The sequence below is a fragment of the Numida meleagris genome, chromosome 4 (assembly GCF_002078875.1).
Source record: "Numida meleagris isolate 19003 breed g44 Domestic line chromosome 4, NumMel1.0, whole genome shotgun sequence".
NCBI classification, from domain to species: Eukaryota; Metazoa; Chordata; class Aves; order Galliformes; family Numididae; genus Numida; species Numida meleagris.
This window is the reverse complement of record NC_034412.1, coordinates 84,110,792-84,129,245: the sequence shown is the minus strand read 5'-3', so window position 1 is coordinate 84,129,245 and position 18,454 is coordinate 84,110,792. Positions and strand designations below refer to the sequence as shown.

Sequence of the window (18,454 nt, the reverse complement as noted above, 5' to 3'; positions counted from 1 at the left end):
ATTTGTCTTATAAATATGCTTTTCTGCTAATTCCTCAGAGGATGACAGCTGGGTGGTAGATTTATACAGCTAAGAAAAAAAATTGAGAGGAATCCAAGCATTTTGAGGCATCTGAACTTTTCCAAACTTCCATACCTTTAGAGCTTCATTCCTCTCTGCTGAACACACAGTGGTTCCTCTAACAGTGCTCACTATTAAAAAATAAAAAAGCATCTTTAAACTGCTGTGAGTGGAAATAAATAATATCTGACATAAGAGTTTAAAAAATTATTCTTAAACTTCAATGATAATTTGTTATCAAGGATATTTCAGACCTCAGGGAAAATATGAGCAGGGCAGAGAGCAAAAGAGACTGCTCAGATTTTGACACCATTTTCTCCTTATTTCTTAAAACAAAAGCATGGTAAAGTTCATTACATGTTTTCCATTCATTTCTCATGAATAAGGGAGAAGACAACAGAGAATACAGTGGTGTGAGGCAGCTCGGTACTAGAAACCATAAAGTATTCAAATTCAAATTTCTAATGCAGAATTTCAGAGAACCTGGGAAGAACGGATCTTCAATATTAGCAACAGAGTTTTGAAAAATAACCTGAGACATTTTACTATTAGCTGGATAACTGGGATAAATATGCACTTGTACACACGTGAGGAAGAGAAATGAAAACCAATGAGCTTTTAGCCTGGTCTCGGTGAAAAGAAATACTAAGATAAATGTGGAAGAACCAAAAGATACTGGGACTCTCAAGTAAAACCAAAAACATCTGCATTTGATCTGAGCAAATGCAAACAAATACATTTGAATCAAAGACAACATACTGAATAAGTCCTTTAAGTGGTAGCTCCAAACTAACTATAGAAGGGTTGACAGCTTAACATCTGTAGAGGAGTTCAGTGCTATGTGACACATTGAAAATTCCCATATGAGAGGAGAGCACTGTCACAGTACAGAGGAATACCCATTGGCCTGACTTAGGTACCTCTGTTCTGCTCTTGGTACCCAACTGGATTGGTAAAATGGACCAACATGGCTAACAGCATAAGGATCACATCTGCTTTGGTCAGGTTCAGCTATTAGTATCACTGTATAGATATGCACATTGTAAGCAGTTTGGTACTAGAAAAAGGGAAGATACTCACAGAAGAGCAAGAGAAGTCCTTGGCTGAGTGGCTCAGCACTGATAACATAGCCATTTGCTGCAGTTTTCTTTTCTGGCCCTTGATTCAATTAGCAAGGATAGACATAGATCAGAAAAGACAGGCATACTCCCTATTTGATAACTCCTATATCTTGAAAACTTAAAAATACCTGCTGTTTTTACAGTAAGTTTTAATTCCCGTCCTAAATGCTTTGTTATTCTGCTATATGCTGTTAAATGGCAGTCATGTTCTGGCACAGGATTGCTGTATTTCAAGGGTGAGAAAAATCAATGCACTACTGTGTGAGTGGTCTGTAGAGTGCTTTGAGAATCAACCAGCCAAAGTGCTCAGCATTTATTTCATTATATATTGTTATTGTGCAGAGGTGGCTATAAAGTCTGCAGGAATTAATGCCCCACGTGGGTTTCATCGCAGGATCTGTGTGTGGACAGAGGGCAGCTCTGTCCCACCAGAGCCTTCCAGAGCACATGGCAGAGGCATCCACCCCAGGGATTTTACTTCATTTACTTTGCTTCTTAAACAGAAATATCAATTAGTTTTCCAACAGTAGACTGGCCTTCATCACATGGGAAGGCAAAAGAAGTAATTTCTCTTTAATATAAACTACACTAAAAACAGAAATATATGAAATATCCTCTTTATCAGTAATGGTAACTCATGTATTAAGTAACCACATAAGCAATATTCATTTCACAATAATAGCTTGTTAATTAGTTTCCTCAACAAATAAATATTTTTCAGTTACATCTGGGCAGAGATACATGATACTAAGAACATTTCTGATCCGGATTTCCCCAGTTACTAAACTGCTCCCAAATGGTAGGTTCCAAATCCTAACTACAGAAATTCTACAACACTGTGACAGCACATCTCCCATTACTTGCCCATGCTCTTTGCTGGGTTTTAAGGAGCTTTATCTCCAGTATAAAAATGTATTGCTGTTAAACTATGATCACTCAGTACAAATTTTTAAGCTAGCACATGCCCAGACAATGATCCTTAAGAAAACTGTAAAATGAACATATAACTTATCCTTCCTCAACTATTAATAAACACTTAATGTAAATGCTTAATGTAAATTTGAATGTGCCATGAATCCAACAAGGATAATATTCTGATCCTTCTCAGAAATGAATCTGCAGTGATGGGAATGTAAATCAATGCACAGAACAGAGCAGTGGCATCCTGACCCCACAAAGCAAAGGGTAGGTTGCCTTCTACTCTGGGGATCAGGTATATGAATGTAAAGAAAATTCAACTCCTGTATTAGAGACAAGTAATGAACATCAAAAGCTTACCAGCCCAGATTTCTATCATCTATTCTCTTTTTCTCTCTTTCCTCTCCTACTTTCATATGGATCTTCCACATCCTTCTGCTGTTCCCCTTCATCCACATGTCCTTGTTTGCTAGTTTGCTCCAATGATATTACACGCAAACAATAACAGGGTATCAGATTCCATAGGGAATTGTTTTCCTTTCACAGTTGTCATTTCTGTCATTTTAAGCAATCACTGGAGATAAACTCATTTGCATTCTGGGCTGTACAAGTTAAAAACACTGCCTTAAAATATGCATTCAATTCTGTGAGGAATAAATGAATTTTTCTTTTACTACTGTATGATTGCATTTTGAGTAACTTGCCTGAAGTGCCATCTTATACCCGTACTAGAGCCAGATAATAAATATCCCAAATTAAGACTTGGAGAATAAACTAGTGTGCTCAGCTTTCTTTCCCAGTGATAAGCAGAAGGAAAGACCAGAAGTGGATTCCATGTGAAACCTTTTAAAAGTTCAAATCTCTACATTTTCATTTTTCCCTTTGCAGAATGCAGCAGAGAGATGAATTCATGCATCCATGTCTGAACTCCAAAGTGTCATGACCACTCTAGTGACAAGCTGCTGTCACCGGCTGTCATTACCCTCCTCTAGCATCTAACCACTAGCAAACGTCCCAGGAACTTGCCAAGAGATGGATCACATGCCAGAGGAAAACACATTTGAGTGGAAGATTCACTGAGTGCCTACATGCTCTTACAGCCACCTTTAAAATGCAGGGTTTCTGGAAAGGACTTGGACTCCTGTTTTTAAGCTGGGGGAAAAAAAATGCAATCTATAAGCCCCCTGAGAGAAGGAGAGAGTCAGCAAGAGATAAACGGGGTAGGGAATTTCAGGATATTTTAAATCTTTTCCTGTCCCTTTTTTCCTCAAGACTTAGCCTTATGTCTGACTACATTCACGGATACAGATTTAAAAATAGCTGGGTGACTTCCTGGCTGAGGGAAACAGAAAGATATAATTCAAGTTTATTGGCTGCCTAGCAGACATTACATTCTGTTTTCCTCTGCGCATTCACACAAAAAATCGCCTGTACATACACAGCCCCAAATGTGAAAGTTACATTCAAATTCACGACATACTTGTTCAGTTATTCGGGTGCCCAGTGGTTTCAGGAAGCCACCGCATATTCCATCAAATCATACCCAGCTCTTCTGATAAAATACTGCTGTAAATAGTCAGATACTTTACCACTCAAGTAGGGACTGAATTCACTGGTTTCCATTGCATCAGCATCCATTCATTACTGTATCAGATACAGTATTTGTAAAGAAAACAGTAATTCCTCTTGGATTTTTTGTATCATAATTCTATTACTAGAGGACTTGGGAAACTGCTGAGTTAAGAATCATGCAGTACTACACAAAATAAATTAGTTTATCCTCCAAGTGTATTGGAAGTGTATTTGAAACAGGCTAGAAAGGACAAATATTTGCAGCATCACACTGCATGCAATGCTGACCCTCACCCACAAAGGTGATTGTATTACTGCATGTTGTGGTCCTGCTGGTGACACTGGAGGTGCCACAAATAACCCACACAAAACACCGCTTGGAGGGGTAACATCACTGTTGAATTCCCAGTTTCACCATTTTAACTCAGAAGCAAGAATGGGCTTCACTCAAATTTTGTCAGGAATTTTTTCGAGAAAAGCTTTCTGCAATGTACTCTGAATATTCCGAGAGACCTTTCACAGTCTTCTTTCCCCCTCATCCACCTCCGGCAGGAGGGTAGGCACCTCAAATGTACCCCACAAGCAGCGGGTCCAAGGAGCTGGGCTGAAGAGATTTCACTTTGCTCTCACAAAGCTCTGACACTACGTGCACGTCTCTGCACCAGGGCTCACAGGGGAAGCGTGCGTGAGGGCCCCCCCAGCAAGGGAAGAAAATAGAAAATCTCCAACTGGAAGGTCCTACACAGGCCCTAGGATCTCACATCTCCGGAACGTGTCCAAGTGAGCAAACAAACTCACACCGAGAAACAGTAACTTAATCCCCACTTCCAAGCACAGTTTAGCAACATGTGGAAGCCACTAAGTGGGTCACAAGAGATAAGTGACCACACAGGACAAAATGAGAGTCATCAGAACAGTTGTAACTGCCTGAGACCCAAACCAAAGCAAACCAAACCAAACCAAACAAACAAACAAAAAGCTGGAGTAAAAAAAAAAAATCAGCACAGTGAGAAGCAGGCATCCTCATACAGGCCTGGTGGATCTGAGTGCAGCCAAATTTATCTTGTAAAAAATGCAATTTAAAAATTGTATTTCATCAGAGCCTTCAGCTTTTACTGAGCATAAAAAGAGTTAATATGACACACATGGGAGCATTGCATAGAGCTGGTGTCTGCACAGCACCAGAGCTTTCAGATGGTAGGGACAGAGGGGGATAAGTCCTTGAATAAGAAACCTACACACTTTATACAAACACCAGTTAGTAACAGAACGTAAGAAATAAGTTCTACACCTTTCTGAAACCAAATGGCTTTCAATGGAAACACAGCACACAAAAATTTATAGAAGCAAAAGAGTGACTCATTTCTTGCATGTTGAGTTTATTTAAGAAATGCTTGTCTTACTTGCAGGGTTACATTTTAAGTAGGTGGTCTCTCCTTTTTCAATGAATATTTGCTTCCTTTTCTCAGGCAGCTACACAGCTTATAAAATGTTAGGGTTTGTTTCAAAGTGTTGCCATTCCGCACTGTTTAAATAGCACAGTTCTAGAAACCAACACATTTTGAACACATTACCCACCCAGACTACCAGTCATTAACCAGCAGCTGTGTCCCAGCCTCCTGCAGAGCAGCGGATTTGGGAGGATCCCCACTGCAGTGTGGGATCTACTGACCCAGGGTGCTCCTCATTTGGTGCTCTCACACAGGAGATGAGGCCACTGTTCCAACACTGCACCTCATCACCTTGCTTTGCTTCATTCCTTGTGCTTTTCACCGGGTGACCTTTCCAGTCACCTGCACATTTTAGTTTAGAGGTCTTTGTTTGTTTTCTGAATAGCTCATATTTGTGGCTCTGAAGCATGTGCCCTTTGACTCCACCTTCCCAAAGGACAGTCATTTTGGTCATACCTACTTGCTTTTGCTAAACCACAAAACAACACTCCGAGTCTCTCGATAAGGTGGTTACTTCTGCTGCTAAGCTCCACACACAGAGCACTTTACACCTGTTGCTATTGTGTTAATTCTGTTTGGAGATGTTTCACTTCCCAACGCTCATTCCACTTTGGGCATAACTGGGATAGATTTCTTCCATATTTGGTGAAATCAAAAGGAAGTTTTTCGCTTTCCTCTCTTTGGGAATGATTTCCGTGAGGCAGCTTTTCACTGTAGAATGCCACATAAACAATAAATGCCTATTTGTACAATTTGAGGTAAATGAATAAGGGTCCCATACACCACCAGCATTGCCATTGGGTATCCCAGATGTCCAACAGGAAGGATGCCTCTTCCCAGGGGTACATAAGTCTTTCCAAGCTCCCGTATGGTGCCTGTCAGCCCCACACAGCTGTCTCATACACCCTCAAGAATTCAAATAGCATGAGTGTCGATCTGTATTATTTACATAAGGCTGTGCAAACAAAATAGCCTGAGGATCCCTCATCCCAAAGCGTGGAAAGGACAAGACTCAATAGATGTGAGCCAAAGGAGTAACATATCGGCTGGGAAAAATACACCTGCAACACCAATGAGGATGGAAACCGGGTGGGAAATACACAGCATTCAGCAATTTGAGACAACAGACATCAGACTAAAGAACAAGTCCGTTTCTTAACAGTGAGCGTGAACCTGAAGGGAAAGAAAGCATATATAGTGGCTAGATAGAGAGATTCTTGATAATTTAGAGAAAAGGCAGCAGAAATCTGTGGCTTAAATCAGTCTGCAACAAAAGCTTTCAGTCAGAAACTTCCCTGTAACTTGTGGATATTTAAGATTTGAAAAATGTTGCTTAGCAAAAGTGGAGGATGTCCATGATTTTATATGCTGTGTGTTATTTATTCACACACACACACACACACAAAGAATGCTTTTTCTTCCTTGTCCTTCAAGAGAAAGCTAAAATCTGAAGAGAAAAGAAAAGCACATGCATAATATAACAGTTACAAGGTAGGGTACCAAATTTTGCATTGAACAAACCCATGACAAAACAGGAAATTCAACCCAAAAACCTGAAATCCACATCAGTGGCATTCCTATACAAGAGCAGCCTGTCTTTCTGATACTGTGTACACACATACATAACACACATCTAAGACACATGATTAGAAGATCAAGACTATTCCCAGCTATGCCAAAGAATTTCCACTTAAGATAAGCGTTGTTTTCAGATAGCTTGAATCACCACAAGCACAACTGAAATAGTGATCCTTGTTAGCAATTGTGTGTACAATCTTCAGTCATCAAATTTATGTTCAAAAGTACTAAATTACACGACTTAAAACCTCTTGTACTGTGTCTCACTCCAATATACAATAACATTTTCTACTGAATAATATTCTAGAGAAGTTTAAAATTATTATTTAAAATTGATAGGGTTAAGGCTGCGACCTGTCTCCCTTGATTTTTCTGACAGGCTGATCATCTTCGGCTTGCACTGATTTCAACCAGAGCTGCACTCTTTTGGTTTGTACAAAAATTGCACACTCATGTAAACATAGGAATATAATATATAATATAGGTTTATAAATATAGCATATACATTTATATATATGTGTGTATATATAATATTATATATACCCTAAGGGGGGGATAACTGAAATATCTACATATTCCAGTAACAAAAATTGATCACTCTTCATATTCAAAATTGACACTGAGAGGGAAGCCTTGTCATGCATTTGAAAACAGCTCTATTGGTAGCTGTGGAAAAGCTGTCAGAGGTACCTGGCCTTCTGCTGCTGGGTCACTCTCTTGTGGAAGATTTTTAGCCAGTTCAGCCCCCCACTAATAACAAACAGATGTACTTAATGCTACTGAATGTAAATATTATTCTAACACACTTCTGCCTAGCTTTCCGTGAGGCCCTATTTTGAACCATACATGCTTGTGAATCCCCCTGCCCCAGGGTTCTGCAGGTGGCCTATCTCATGGTGCCATTAGAAAGTTAATTACCTGCAAGGGAAGTTTAAACAAGTTGTTCCAAAAGCAGTGGAACTAATAATGCCTGGTTTCCTACAGATTTGTGGCTTGCATCATTCTCCCCTCCATCCCGCAACAACCTAAGTGCCTTTTCCATATTTCTTTGATGAATTCCCCTCCCTGCAACCCACTGCCCCCATCTCTCCTCCATCTATCAGCTGTGGGTCAAGCAGGAGGCAGCAGACACCATGCTTGTTTTTGAGTGCTCTGTGTGCTGCTGGCTGCCCAGGATATGTAGGCTTACTGCTTTCTGGTCTATATTCTATATTGATTTTTTTCCTTCCATCTATACTGAGAATTTTAATCTCTCACTGCCATTGAGAATGAGATCACAATCCGAACCACTCTCAGATCACTGAACTCTTCAAGGACCTAAGTGTTTTATTTCCTGTTGATAAGCTTGTCCCACAGCTCTCGTGGCATCTTTTCTTCAATAAGCAATGGTCTGAAAGTGTAATTTTCTAGGACTTTCCACCCAGTCCTGCCTTAGGACCGATTATGAGCATTGTAGGTCTGTAAGCTACACAGGGCAGGTTTCCTAGACCCTCACTCACAGAGAGATTAGAGTTTTACAAGAGAGGCCTTTCCTAACAGCAAAAAAAAAAAAAAAAAAAACAATAATGTGCCTCTTAAAATAGCATCTGTGGACCTGGCCCAGTCCATCCAGATATATTTTTCTATCACCCAGTAACTATAACACACATGTATATTACTATCCCTGAGCTTTCTGGGCCAGTTCTGATTAATGTTTCCCCAGGACACAGCGCCTTGCAAGCCATGAATCATTTTGCTTGATTTTGTCTGCACTTTTCCATGTCAGCAGTTTTCCTGCCCCACCGCATGATGACAAGAGCAGCACGCAGCGTTTGCTGACTGCCAGGCGTTACGCTAGCTGTCACACCAGTAGGAGAGGCAGTGGGAACAGATCCACTTTGTTTAAGGATGTGCAGTGACTTCACAGGCATCTCGCTGCTCTCTAGCTCCATCTGCAGAAACAGCAAACCACCCTTCCCCAAATAATCCCCATGTCAGATTCCCCACAGGGTAAGGGAATATTTGAGGCAAAACTGTTCTACCACAGGGCAGTATGATGCAGCCTACAAAAGCCTAAGTTGTGACTACACAGTTACAACACCCCACTGTAATACTCATCCCTGCAGACTGCTCCCATCTGAAGAGCTTGACCCTCTAACATCAGAATTTCCCCATGACACACTTGGCCTCCCCAACACACTTGCACTGCATTCATTAATGAGCACACAGCTGCTAATGCTCTTTCCAATGCCCATCAGCACCATATCAGCCTTGCCCTTTGAATCTCTCCCCCTTGGTTGCCCCCGTTTTGATGTGTTGCTGACTCCACAGTGAAGCTACACCTTTTTTTTTTTCTTTTTTTTTTTCTGGTTGAGAACGTTAACTACTTTTTCATGACAATAGTCATTAAAGATCTATCATGAGTCAAGCCTTCGGTCAGGACTTTGTTTACTCTGCATGAGAGTTTCAATGGAACTTGTTCCAACTGTGTGCATCCATCTTACAGCTGATGAGAGACATAGAGAGAATTTTGTTTTGACCACCCAAAATAAACACTTTTGAGAAAAGAGATACAAAGTAAATAGTAAAAAAGACTGTGAAATATTAAGAGGAAACTTGGAATGCCTGAGGACATTACATAGTGTCTTCCCATTTAATGAGATTATTTTATTTTCAAACTCCTCATTAAATTGTAAATTATCAAATAAACATCTATTTCAGTAATTACTCACAACTTCAAAAACAGCGGGATGAAAATGCTAGAGAGAACTGTGAGAGGAGAAGGAAGTTAAGGTTCAAATTTATCTTAGAGCCTGTCCTGGCTGAAATGTCATGTAGGGTGTTGTGTGGAAATGAACATGCAGACAAGAGCACGGAAATCCCATGTGGCAGTCAGGGGGCTTTCACTGTGCTGGGAGTGGGAGAAGGAGAGGCCTGGGGCAGGATGCATGCCCCAGCCAGGGAAACATTGACTCCAAATTGCACCAATTCCTTGCTCTTGCCCATGCTCAGACACATATTGTGATCCAGTGAGCAAAACAAGTAAAAGTGTGCTTCCTTGCAGTATTTTCCCTTCCCCTGTCCCTCCCCACTTCTTCAAAGAACAAAGAGGGGCCAAGGAGAGAAGGGGGTTGGGAAACAGATGAACACCTAGTTGTTCTCTGTGAGGGCAGGGAGGAAGAAACAAACAACTCGCATTACTCACAGGAGGGGGTGAAGGGAAAGAAAGCCAGTCTGGACGAGCTGGATTTTCCTGGCTCCAGCAAACCCCTCCTGGAGTAATATACTGAGCTACTTCACGCCCTTCACTCCTTTATCTGAAACACACTGTCCACTCTTCAGCAGTTCTCTGCCTTCTCTCACAGTCCTGCCCTGCCTCTAGCTGCTTCTTAGAGGAACCAAAAAGTCCCAAGGCTCAACAGAAGAGGGAAAAATCCTCAAGAGTCAAAAGGAGCCAGGGACTCTAGTGCCATCCAGGAAAGTGATGGGAATAGCCTAATTACTTGGAAGAGAGGAATTCTGGTGTAAAGCTGCCAACTTTCCTTTTGACCTGTCACAGAGTTCGTTGTGGGGCTAACAAAGCAGGCTGGCAAGCTACACAGAGAATAAGGAAAGTGAAAATAACATCTCTATTTACTGCATCAGACTCAAAACTTGAATGGCAGAGTGGCAAACTGACAACTTATAGAGGGGACTGGAATAGTTTTGGCAAGTACCTAACATTTTTTGAATGTCTTTAATCCTAAATATATTACCAATACTGAGAGAAAGCTAGTAGGGACAAAATGTCTATTTCATTCCTTCAGTACTCACTGCAGTTTGAATTACCTTTTCAGCTCCCCCATATTATCAGAAAGACTGGTATCACCATCCATTTCCTTATGTTCTCTAGTAACTGCAAGCTAACAAAATGAGAGCACAACCAATCACAATTTTAACTCCGCAAAATCACAGAACATACAGTGACTACTGGAAACTGGGAAAGATTAATGCCCAACCATCAGATGACTTTGCAACAAACTTGTAACTACATTAGGAGGGTAGTTTGAAATTGGAATATAACCATTTGGGATGACTGATGATATTTGAGTTATGTTGGAAGACAGCTTCACCTTTCACTGAAGACACATCATAGGGGAAAGATTTATGGAATTGTTTCAATTCATCCCTCATCTTTCATAGATTCCTAGAATCATGGAATCATTAACATTGGAAAGACCTCTAAGATCATCAAGTCCAGCTGTCAGTCCATTCCCACCATGCCCACTAATCATATCCCTCAGTGCCACATCTCAGTGTTTCTTGAACACCACCTCCCTGAGCAGCCTGCTCCAATGCATCACCACTCTTTCTGCTGATAACTGATCTGACTATTCAAGACAGAAGTGAAGAACGTATTGAGTACCCCAGCCATTTCCTCATCATTGGTGGTGATGTTCTCTGCTGCATTTAATAAAGGATGGAGATTCTCCTTGGCTCTCATTTTGTTGTTAATGTATTTGTTAAAATATTTTTGTTATTTTTTATAATGGCAGCCAGATTAAGTTCTAGCTGGGCTTTTGTCTTTCTAATTTTCTCTTTGCAACAGAGACAGAATCCAGAAAGCAATCCACAAAGTCCAGGTCAGATCTAAAAAATGGCAGCCCAATGGTGAGCAGAGGGAAACCAAAGTGAACAGAGATAGCACTTTCTCATGAGTACTGCATGTGTAGGACACAGCTTGACCCACCTGCTCAGGTCACCTTGGCTTCACAGAGTAGCTTCACTATAGCTTCACTATAGCACCATTCTCATTCTCCTGTGTACAACTTCCGTACAACAAAACAGACATCCAACATCCATGTCTCAGCAGCCTGGCAGGAAAATAGAAAGGCTCATCACTCTTATCTTCTCCAAACCTAAATACTGGTACATGATCCTCCATACTCAACCTCTAGGGTGACTTCTGGCACCTACTTTGAGTATGAAAATTTCTCTCCCAAATGCAGAGGCCTTGAGTCAGGCATAGTCAGTGCACAGGAGCACTGAAACACCTCTCTGTCTCTACTTATTAGTCAATAAATTACTTTGGAGACCAGGTCCATTTTTTCAGGCATAAATTATTCATCGGGACTCCAAGATCCACTGGCCTGCAGTAAAGTTAGGCCTAAACACCTGAGCCTTCAAAAAACATGCTAAAGTTCCTAAGTCTCTGAGTCAGCTTCTGTAAATTTTTTCCTTTAAATTAGTTTGGAGACAGGCAAAGATCAGAAGGCAAAGGTAAACGAGTTTGCATTAGTTCTGTGTGTGTGTCTCTCTCTCTGCAGAGGTAATATAAAGGAAAGCAACCCTCTTCTAGAGACCCACAGATTTCAGATCTCCTCCCCTGCACCCTCTGTTATCACTGCTAGTTATGTTACGGCATGGACAGAGATCTCACTGTGGACCAAGGCTTTCTGTTTAACAATTGGATCCCACGCAGAAACTTCCCACCACTCATCCAGCATTTACAAGGCAGCACTTGGATCCAGCACTAGCAAACATTCAGATTTAATTACTGGGCCCCTACTCTTTCAGAGATTGGTGCACTGCAGCTAAGAGCCCATGCTAAGAACATTAGCAATGCACTTTTGAGAAAGAAACATTCTTAGTCATCTTTCAGGCTGGAGCCAGGATGAAGCAACTTGCAGTAGTAAAAAAGAAAAGCTTAAAATGCAGCTCCACTGGAGCTGGCCAGTGGCTGAAAACTAGAGCATTCACAGACAAACTCCTGGCCCTGCTAAAGGCAGTGAGCACAGTCTTGCTGATTTCAGTGCAGGCCAGATTTCACTCTAGAGGCAAAGGCAAGCAATCACCTTCTTCCTTCTGTAAAAGATCCATATTCTCTCAACTGAGGGTATCCTCAGTGCACAAAAAAAAAAAAACAGCCCCATATCTAACATAATTGCTTTTATCTTCAAAAGCATAGCAACTGGTCCAGAAAATGGATCGAGAGGCTTCTTAAATGTTAAACAAGTTACACTCTTCTGTCTCTCCCCTATGTTTCCTCCTGTTTATTTTAAAAGGGAGCTTTTTTAATCCAAGAACCTAATTTCCCATCCTGCAACGTTTCAAGTGAGTTATGGGCCTCACTAGGCTGATAAAATACTTACAGGATTTCTGAATTAGCTTTACCTTTTCTAAATCATCAATTCTTAAAATAAAGTAAGAGGAATATCCGGTGGAAATGTGTTTTATCAAAAGGAAAAAGAGTGCTCCTATATTTAGTCCCATTTAATACAGACAGTTTCAAAGCAAGACTGTAAAGTAAAACTCTTAGACAACACTATGTAAACACATTATTTAAGCTACATTCTGGATCTGATTAATTATAACAGGAGATCAAATGTTAACAACTTAAGAATCTTCACTCCCATCTACACATATGGAGTACTTTAAAAAGTACTATAATTTCAGAGTAATAAATAAGAGCTCTCACTTAAATAATACAAGCATTATCTTTTGGTTGCCTTAAAGGTGAACATACAATAGAGAGTTTTTATTGCAGAATTTGTTGATAGAAGTTGCCCATATATGGCCTATAAGAGAACCAAGGAGGAAAATTACGTCCTTTGTAAGAACATTTAATTCACATTCCTGTTCTGTTTTCTGTACAGCAGTTATGCTTATGACAGGTATGCATTCCTGCACTGCTTACAATGTGCTTTTATATGAAAAAACATTCATATTCATTCTTAGCTGAGAACACATCTTGCTTTGCCATGAGTGTTATGGTAATCCTGTTTCTTAACAGAATAAAACAGGCCAATTTTCTCAGTATTAAAAGTCCAAATTCAATTTGTATCCTTACCATTTTGCTTCCAGTTATTATTCTCAAATACTGGAAAAATTCCACTAAGCTCTAAATCTGACAAAAATATATTGAATGTTTATTGCCTGATAACAATTACAGCAATTCTCAGTATAATCAGCATTGCCACATCCTGTAGTCACCAGTTTAACAGAAGGGGAAAAATTATCTCCATTCCAAACCATGACACAGACAGTCCAAGCTCATTCCAAATGAGAGAGAACAGAAAGGCAAGCATGTGATCCCAAGCTACCAATACAGAGCTTTTATATGCCATGTATCACCTCATAAAATTCAATAATGGAAGTGAATCTTCTATTTGAGGTTTTGTTTATTTCCATTTTTCCTCCCCTTTCCTAAAAGTAGTCATAGTGGGCCAGAGCTTCATTTTGAATTAGTAGTTAAAGTGATAAACGTTAAAATGGGAGACTTACAAGGAAAGAAAGCCCATTACTTTGGAGAAATTACAGCTACAGCAAAGCTGAATTCTACCTACACAAGTTTTCAAGGGGTAGGATCAGATTCCTGTCCAAAACAAGTTTCACAAAAACACGAGTCTGGCATCAGCCAGAAACAGACATCTTTGCCAAGGGCCCAGCAGCACTCAGACCCTGAATGTGAATGAATTCAGACCGTGAAACCCTTGGCAGGATGAAAGCTATTACTCTTGTGTCAGTGCCACGTTTGAATCAGAAGTAGACGGGATTTTTATCAGGTGTGTCATCATACCATTACATTGAATCAAATACATGTTATCTTTATTATGCTGCTGTATCCACCCTCAATTTACAAATAGTCATTAGAAAGCAAACTGTGATCTTAGTTGTTCTGATGCCTGGTAAAAAAAAAAATAGAGGTTATTCTAGAATTCAAAATGACCATTTGCCAATAATATCTGTTGTACACCTATCCCATTTCATGGCAGGTAAATCAAAGAAAAAAGTTTTAACTTTCTTTTCATTTACTTTGCTTCAGAAAGAAGCAAATATGTACAAAGCTAGTCCTAAGCACAAACAAAACAAAACGCCTCTTAATAGTCATTGATCTTCTATAAAAGCACTCCACATTGACAACAAAATACCTAGCTAGCCCAAAATAGGATGAAAAGTCAAGGTGTTGAAAACGTTAATAAATATTAGTGTTCTGGCTAACCGAATGGTTCATGCTGAAACACTTGCTGTTTGACTTGCTATATATGTCAACTTTCTCTCTCACAGCTCAACTAAAGTTTCAAAACAATCCAATTTTGCAATGGAAGTGAAAAACACACAAAATCTTCCATCTGGAAAACGGTGAAACAGAGGGGAAAGTATTAAAAATAAAATACAGTACTCGAAGTAGCCTTATTCTTTAGAAAAGCTCATTTTCTTTCCATTCTATTCCATTGTTCTTTAACAATAAATGTGAAATCAGAATATATCTAGCCAGCTGCAAACATCATATCCAGAAGCATTAAGAGAAGAACCCAGGTAGCTGATTGATGTCAAAGCTCAGCAGAGCAGTGACTTGGCTTAACAAACTGCCATCTGTCCTGGCATGAGCCTGACATCACCCCTGCACTATGATCTCTTCCTCTTGCTTACCCTCCCCAAAACCATCCCACTGCACTTTGACATTGCAAGGTGATTACCTCATCTGAAATATGATGTTTATTTCAGCATCTTCATTATCTTTTTTCCTTGCAGATACTTGCTTTGTCACCAGTTTCCCTTGGGTCCGTGGGTAGGCTCCATGTTTTCTTTAGACATTAACCTGATAGTTACACTTGGCCGTGCAGTTCATAGAATCCTTCAGAACGAAAGGCAGAAGACATACTTAAATTCAGGACTTTGGGGGCTCTAGTGTGCTCCATCTTGCTGCTAGGGAAAACAATCTGCTGTAGGTCTGATGTGACAGTATTATTCTTTAGCTTTAGCTAACTAACAGCATATAAATAATTCCATATAGTATCATTTCCTCCTAGATTATGCCTGATATTTAAGATACAGATCACATGGTTATGATGAGCTGCGTAGGAAGCAAGTATGAAAGATTACAGTGGTGACAGTAGTATTAATTACTTGAAAAAGTATCAGTAATTTTTCTATACTAATATTTTTCAATAGTGTATCAATGGCATTGCTCTGAATTACCACTTCATAAAAAGTTAAACGGATATTCTTGTGCATAACTGCTTTTCTGTAAAATTCCAACTGTATGATTTACCTAACAAAAAGAGCAAGCAATAACCCTCCAAAATCTTAGGTAATGTTGCCAAAAACATCTTTGCTTCTAAGGAGCATAAGCATGTAACTTTTGAATTTGCAATTAAGCAACAGTGAAAAGTGTTATATATACAAAGAAGTAAACAGATGGGGGTCTATCATGCAACAAAAAGAAAAAAAAATGGAGTCACATTTTTTGTCTTTCGTTACTTGAATTGACGAAGGTACCAGCTACTAAAAGACTCGAACTAACTAGTATTAACCTTGTGTAATATGTTCACTCTTCTAATCTTGGCTCAGGATTAACCAGTAACATCAGTCAGAGGAAGGAGACTGAAATTTGGAGACTGGCTTGCTGGGAGATAAATGGATAGTATGAGCTTATGGAAACAGGTCTGGATTTTTTGCTTATGTAAGGGGTCAACCAGAGGAAAGCTGTAATTCCAGGTTAAAGGTACAAACACATGAAACAGGTGCTGCCTTCCTCCTTGTCAGTTAGCACACGAGCATTTTTCACGCAGTAGCTTTTTGCCTGCTGGTGGTTTTCAAGTGACTTGAAGAAGGATCAAGCCCTAGTTTCTTACCCTGGTGCAGAAATTCATGGAAGAGACCCAGGCCTCCAGGTGACTGCATACTTGATTCACAGATAACAAGTCCCCCTCTCTTATTCTTCCTTCCCAGTGTTCCCAACAAGAACATACCCCTTCTGCAGCTAAGTCCAGAACAAACTGTAATCTCTTTGGCCTCCATGCTATGAGGATGAGACAAGGTAGATGGAATCCTTTGACTTTGAATGTTTAGAGGTCCTGTCAAAAAGATGACGAATCAGCTTAGAATGCATAATTAGTGTCATTCTACCACCATACAGTGTGCCCAGGATTTATGTGCACAGCACCAAGAGACCTGGGCATGCAGCAGTGCTCAAATAGGATCAGAAATGATGACCAATGTGTAGATATCACTCAGTAACAATGAGCACACTGAAGGGTATGATTAAGCAAGATGGGAGGTCTCTTCATATTTGGCGATCTCTTGCAGGCCTTGTGAACAGAGGTGACAGGACCGAGCAGTTGAGCGTAAGCAGGCTCAGCAGGAAGAGTGAATTCACTCAAAACAAACAAATCCATTATACCTATCATTACAAGCACCTAGAAATATACAGGTACTTTAGATATCATTCAAATATAGGGCATAATATGCAACTCTTGTATCACTTTCAGAGGCACTCCTTCACTTTGTTAAGCCTTGGGTTTAAAAAGTCACAATGGCATAATGATAATTGCTTGGTCTGAGCTAGGCCAGATCAAAATGACTTCTTTCCTTTAAGAGGCGTAACCCAAGGAGCAGGGACTGAGAGGCTTCCTAGTTATAGAAGAGATCTCGTCCACTGCCTTCATCCAGCACGTGATCCTTTCAGGAGAGACATGATTGACACAAACTTTGCAAGGGTTGTAATTGTTAGAGGCTGCTTTTTAAGGGAACAAACTGCTAAGGAATAGTAGAATCTGCTGGGAGATTTGTGTCTCAATATAAATATTTTGCTGTTATACACGGACTGTCATTAACTTCTATACGAATGGAAGTTTCACAAATTAATGGAGGTTCTCCCTCCTTCAGAAAATAAAAATAAACAGCCATGGGTGAGCCAGCGTAAAAATTCACATCATAAGCAACAGAGCTCAATGTGTTAAAAACCATTAATCACGCTGAGGTCAACCAGTGCTTTACATATTTCCTCCCCAAACTCTGTCTTGCGGGTGATCTGTGTCCTAACAGGTTTTGTATTGCTGAGTTGTAAAGCGGTCCTGATGAATTGTTTTTGGCACTCAGTCTAAAGCTTTGAAAGCCTGAGTCCTTGAAAATAAAAAGCAGAGCCTTCCTTTAACATTAGTCTTGGACACCACACTGGAACACAGTCTACATTGTATGCATAACAGTAGAACAGCCTATGTCCTGCACATATTTTTGGCTGTGACATTGTGGGGAGTCAGAAGGCTATCAGCAGTGTCATAAAGTAAAGCCATTAGAGAAACAAGCACGCTTGAAGGGAAGGCTATTAATATTAACTTTATTCCTCCTTCACTCTGTCACAGAAACTGTGTGACTTGTCAGGATCCCTCCAATTCCCACCATCAGACAGTGACCCAGTCCATCCTCCCCACTGTTCTGTTATTCCCACTACCTTTCCGTAAGTTCTCACTCTCATTACTTCCCTCATGCTTTTGACAGAAACGTGTCTTGCTCTCCTGCACTGTGTGAAAAAGAAAGACACAAAAAACCTCTGGCTTACATCCTTTTCTCCTGCCTTTTGTACAGTTGCCATGAAAACCTATATTGAATTCTTCCCCACTGAACCCACCAGTTCATTCCATCTTCTCCCTTTAAATTATAGCCTTCCAGGTACAGTGAAGCACATCTCCTACCCAGTGTTCCTACCTCCTATCCAAGTGGTATTGCTCTACCTTCAAGGTCTCTCAATTTTCACCTGCTTTTACAAACTCTTTGCTATGCTTTTCCTCTTCATATCTAATCTTCCTTTGCTTTTCGTATTTTGGTTATACATTCAACGCATTAGACAAAAATCTCTTTCCTTCCACAGTTTCAACAAAGGATACAGATATTTCATCCTCTACCTGTGCCTTTTCTCCATAAGCTTCCTCCATAAGCTATGTAAACTGGTTCATTTCTATCTCCACTACCTCTCCAATCTACAACTCAACTACAGAGTGCCCTCAGGAAAGA

At 40.2% G+C, this 18,454-nt stretch overlaps 1 long non-coding RNA gene across 1 annotated transcript; it reads right to left on the bottom strand.

Annotated features, from left to right (window-relative positions):
* LOC110399067 lies at positions 11,410 to 16,886 on the bottom strand. The gene is made up of 3 exons (XR_002438863.1): positions 16,297 to 16,886; positions 15,139 to 15,296; positions 11,410 to 11,532 (listed from the first exon to the last, which is right to left on the bottom strand). It is a non-coding gene; the product is annotated as an uncharacterized LOC110399067 (long non-coding RNA).